Source organism: Palaemon carinicauda, chromosome 1 (genome assembly GCF_036898095.1).
Source record: "Palaemon carinicauda isolate YSFRI2023 chromosome 1, ASM3689809v2, whole genome shotgun sequence".
Lineage (NCBI taxonomy): Eukaryota > Metazoa > Arthropoda > Malacostraca > Decapoda > Palaemonidae > Palaemon > Palaemon carinicauda.
In genome coordinates, this window is record NC_090725.1 from 262,219,943 (window position 1) to 262,225,942 (window position 6,000).

Sequence of the window (6,000 nt, forward strand, 5' to 3'; positions counted from 1 at the left end):
GGCCATTGAAAGGTGAAAGAGAGTTCATACTCTCTTCGTCACCATAATTAATCAAATTAATTCCAAAAGCTAACTAAGCTAATATAGAAGTTTCCAGTAAAGCGACAGCCGAAATCAAAGAGAAATACTTCACCAAAGTCGTGAAAATACTCCAAGAACATAAGCGTATCCCAGAACGTCTTGCCGGAAGCACGACAGAGGAATAATTGAGGAGGTGTCAACAAGAAGTACTTGAGTACCTGGCCACAGGTGGCGCTGGTAAGTACACCCCCTTCTAGTATTGTGATAGCTGGCGTATCCCTCCATAGAATTCTGTCGGGCAACGGAGTTGACAGCTACATGATTATCGGGTAAGTTTAATATTGAAAACTTCAAGTCTCTAGATTTGACCATTACCGAAGCATGAGATCTACCGCTCAAGCCTGAGGATCTTCTTGACCAAAGTAGAAAAAAATTCTCATCACCGATCTTCCCAATATTACCCAAATATCCAGGCACATTTGTGGAAATAGAGACCACTCTGTAGGTAACGATAATGTTCCCTTCTATTTAATTGACCTGCCAAAAAAATCTTATTCCTTGGAATGAAATGTGGAAGAAGATAAACTTCCCTGGCTTCTGTCCAATATAAAAGTTCCCGAAAATGAAGAAAAAGAATTCTTGACCTTCTTGTTACTCTATGAATATTGAAGGTATGTTGTTGTCTGAATGGACATTATCCCCTTTTCTTTGTAAGTCCTCTGAAAGTACCAGGGCTTTACACACTGCTAGTAATTGTAAGTTTATGTAAATCAGTAACTTTACATATGATCAAGTCCCTGGCAGATCATGAATCTCCAACAAAGATTCCCAGCCTGTTACGGCTGGATCATATAACACTAAAATGTCTGGAATCTTTAACATGAGACTCCCTCTTTGAAATACACAATGGTGGACATCTCACTGATTAAGAAAGTCCAATTGATTCTGAATGTATGGAATCAAAATTGAATGATTCTGAGTATATAGAATAAAAGCTAATTTTGGTTCCTTTGTTGTATAGCCCAAAACTGGTTGAGATGAAATGGAAAAAGCCTCATCCTTAGTTAAACATGAGGAAAGAATTTATCTAGAGGCATTATCATTCCTGGAAAATTCATCTACTTGGTGGCTGACTACTTATGATGTTTTGAACATTTGGGATCTCTTTTTTTAAGGAAAACCCCAAAACAAGGAACTAAGGTTATTATCATTCTCACATAGACAATTGATCGAGCTTGAATTAAAGACTTCTTGAAAATAATAACAATCCCCTGCCTCCACAACAGGTTTCAAGATTTGTTTAGAATCGCCAAATTGTCTATTCTTGGAAGATGTAGCACATCCCAATAGGAGTCATCAATTTTGCAAAGACTTGAAGAGCCATGCTTAAACCTAAACACAGGCAATTAAATGAATAAATCTCGTCCTAAAACATAATCTGGAGATACTTTTGTGATTCTATGGGAAGAGGGACATAAAAATAAGAATCTGACAGGTTGATGGAGAACATCCAATCTCCCTTTCAAAATATTGTACAGCTTAAACAGTAAAATTACTTTCCAGTGAGAATCTTGTGAGAACTATAAATTTGGTGAGCTAATATATATATATATATATATATATATATATATATATATATATATATATATATATATATATATATATATATATATAAACTTGACATTAACCTAATAAAGCTTTGAGAACCAGAAACTGGCAGTTATACTCTAAGTCTCCTTCATATGACCATTCAACTTGAAAACTTTCAAATATAAGAACTTGTGTGTGTGATACAAAGTTTTAACTTATTTAAAAGAAAATTTATTATGTAGAAATAGTTGTGGGAATTCTTAATACATATGTAGGCTAGCTCAGTAGTGTTAGCATGACCATCTGTCCAAAAGTAATGGAGAGGGTCATGAGTGGGATGCCTTTATTAATCATGTTGGATTTACGAAGTTTTCTAATTAAGAGCCCATTGTTAAGTTCATCTTGTTTGTATCATCATTATTATTATTATTATTATTATTATTATTATTATTATTATTACAAGGTAGGCTATAACCCTAGTTGGAAAGGCAAGATGCTATAAGCCCAAGGGCTACAACAGGGAAAAATAGCCCAGTGTTAAAGGAAACAAGGAAATAAACTACAAGAGAAGAATATATAATTTAAATAAAAATATTTCAAGAACAGTAACAACATTTAAATTAGATCCTTCACATATAAACTATAAAAACTCCAAAAAATAAAAACAAGAGGAAGAGAAATAAGATAGAACAGCATGCCCAAGTGTACCCCCCACACAAGAGAACTCTAATCCAAGACAGTGAAAGACCATGGTGCTGAGGCTATGGCACTACATAAGACCAGAAAACAATGGTTTGATTTTGGAGTCTCCTCCTCCTAGAAGAGCTGCTTACCATAGCTAAAGAGTCTCTTCTATCCTTACCAAGAGGAAAGTAGTCACTGAACAATTACATTGCAGTAGTTAACCCTTTGAGCAAAGAAGAATTTTTTGGCAATCTCAGTGTTGTCAGGTGTATGAGGACAGAGGAGAATGTTGAAAGAATAGGCCAGACTATTTGGTGTATGTGTAGGCAAAGTGAAAATGAGCCGTAATCAGAGAAAGGGATCCAATATAGTACTATCTGGACAGACAAAGGACCTGATAACTCTCTAGCAGTAGTATCTCAATGGGTGGCTGGTGTCCCGGCCAACCTATTACCCAAGTAGGGGATGTACTGTAAAACAATGAAGACTAAAACTTGAACTTCTTCTGTGGCTCCTTTTGATAAAGGTAAATATTTCTTCTTGGCAAATTTTCATCTTTTCTAGCTTGCATATGTATGAAGAAAAATAAAATATTTTGGTTTGATGGACAATGGGGCTTGAACTGGAAAAGCAACTGATAACCCTCTCTTAACATTGATACACTAAATGACTAGGTAGAAGTCAAATCTAAATATGGTGGAACTGAGACTATCTAGCCATACCTGCAAAAAAAACTATGGTTGTCACTTAGAAGATTTGTTAAGCTTTCTTGTTTTGTTAGAAAAAGCAGGCTTTCTTTGATGGAACCATGTATTTTTTTCTGATGAAAAAATCCACTAGGGCCTCTAGACTTATATCAGCCCCTAGTTAGGAGCCAAGAAAATTCTCATTAGAAGAAATAGAAGGACCAAGAGATGCACATCAAGTAGAAGGTTGAAACAGTGCATAATAAAATCTAAAATCTAAATCACCTTGCCTCCCTAAATTAATAACATCAATAATTTTACACAAAATGTCTTTATCAAAGTAAGACCCAAAAATAGGTGCCAACATCATCAGACGTTTCCGAGTATCTGAAATATTTTTGTTCGTCTGTTCAATAGGAGCAAATTGATTTCTTCCTTTAAAGAGGAATTGGACAGAGCATGATCTAAATAATTTAAATATTTCAAGATCTCAGTTAATTTATTTTCAGCATTAGAAAAACCAAATCCAGGGTGACAAGCTATCCATCATCTAAAAAGAAGACTGTTAACATAGTTCAATACACAAACTACGGAATGACTCAATATCAGAATCTATTTTTAGTGATGTAAAAGCACCTGCATGATATGCACAGTCTCTGTTTAAAGAAGAATAATAGCCAAAGTATAACCTAAAGTTAAAGATTTATCTATAGCCTTTTTTAAACCCCTCTCAACTCTAGTTCGAATTTCTTTAATAAATTTAGAATAGAAGACAGTAAAAGTGGAAGACATTACAGTGGAAACTTTAGACTGAGTAGATGTAGTATATTTTTTTTAATTAGATCATTCAGGTACACATCACCCAACTGATGCATCTGCAAAATAGAGTTTCTTGAAGATCTAATTCTAAGAACTGATTGGTTTAAGACCGAACTGGACTTATTCTTGTTTCTTATTCAAAACATTTTTAAACATATAACCAACCAGAATCATCTACACCTTGAATACCTGAACTACCAACTTCTAACTTGTCCCAAGGGGAAAGACGTATCTTGAAGGGTGAGGGGAGATGCAGCATTAAGAGCATATGCCCAAAAAAACAACCCTGGCCATAAAGAACGACTCCTTTCTCTTTTTACAATTAGCTTCCCTATTCAGAGCTCTTGTTTAAGCCAAACTCAAATAATCAGATCGATGCATCTCTGATAAGTTACTAAAGTGCATGCAGAATAACGACTGAAGAAAGGGCATGCAAGTCCTCTACAAGGGATGTATTTTGAATGCAGATCCAATTTTGTTGGTAAAAGCTTATCAACTTTGTATTTTTCACAAATCTAGCTTGAACAAACTTTGGAGACATCCCTCTAATATTCCTAACAAAAAGAATTGAGCACAAACTACAAAACTGATGAAAACACAAGCACAATTAAATGCAGTAACACAACAATTGTGACATTGAGATTGAATACAATAAATAAAATTGATAACAGGAGAGGGAAAAAGTGGAATACTCGTCCAATCTTTATTTTGGCTTCTCTTACCTACGGGAACAAAGGGTCTCACAATACAACTGAATCTTATTAAATTTTTTTCATAATGCTGTAATTGAGCTCTTACTTCTAAAATGAATAGCACATGATTCATAAGTAAATTTATTTATTAAAATATCTAGTATTGATATCTGTATTAGGTTGTAAAATATGAGATCTAATTATATACCTACATAAATTCTAAGTTCATTGCAAAGACTTCTGATATGTCTAATACTGTATTCCAATACATCTGAACATTTACCCAATTACATATGTTTTAACTCTCTTACCTGCTTTCTGAGAGTCAACGATAATAAGATTATTGCTGTACTAATTATATAAACAAACCAATCTCTTTTCTTGCTTAAGTTTTATATACACACACTTAATAGCTAAAGCCTAATATGTACAACCTAATCTGACTTTGACCTTCAATGGTTTCACCCTTGTATCGATACCTCTTTATACACATTTCCAGGTACAGTAACCTAAATATTGCTATGATTAAATAATTCATATACCGTATTCAATACTTTACAACTCTGGTCAATCACTCAAATAAACTAAACCAACAATATAGAGTATCCCAAAGATATCAACGAATGTTACCATTCCAAAACAATTTTCAACTTTTGATGACATTCTTCACATTATCAGCAGTAAAACTACCGGTATGTATATCTTGTTAAAATTTCTACATTTCCATCTGTTATTTTAATAATCCTTTACCCTTTTTATCTTGTTTTCTTTCCTTACTAATTTATTAACTTCTATAAAATATAAGACTTTCAACTTGTTTTCATTGAATTTTCTACCATATTTTGAAATCTTTTTCTTCTATTCTCTGGGTAAAAGGAGGTTCATTCTTTTCCCCTTGAAACTTAAAATCCTCTCCTTTTCTGCTTGCATCATAATTTTCTGTTGCACCTCCCCTCTAGGCTCTTAAACCAGCAGGGTATCCTGGCCAATGCACAATTCAATCCCATACCAGCTCCACCTTCTTGCTCACCTTTGATCTTAGTACATTTTTATTTCACCCCTTCCTTATTTATTACCCTCTCTTCTTTATCAACTACCATTTTAATTCTTCTCTTAATTGTAAGAAACACTTCTCTCTCCAAAATCTTTTCCTCTAATGAAAACCATCTACCAGAAATTTTTTCTCAGCTATTTTTACCATTGAATCCACAGACTTGACAGTCCACCTACTTATTTCTAATTAAAAATCTAGATCAAATTCCCTCCCTGTTCAATTTCTACTGAAACCATGATTTGCCAACAAATAATCGTCTATTTCAATACTGCTCCAATTCCTTCTCTTCCTTCCCATTCGTATTCTTAACACCCAGTATAACAGTCCCAGGACTGTCCCATCTCTAATTCCAAATCAGTTTGGTACATATCTAGACTGGGAACTTTTCTTTTATAACCTTCAATTCTTCACCCTGATTTAATACTTGGCTACACAGCTTAATATTTTCTCTCGC

General features: G+C 34.0%; 1 protein-coding gene across 11 annotated transcripts in view; it reads right to left on the bottom strand.

Moving 5' to 3' along the window:
- The window catches only part of LOC137655707 (signal peptide, CUB and EGF-like domain-containing protein 1), a 348,295-nt gene that overhangs the window by 30,487 nt on the left and 311,808 nt on the right, over positions 1 to 6,000 (bottom strand). The window lies entirely within an intron of this gene.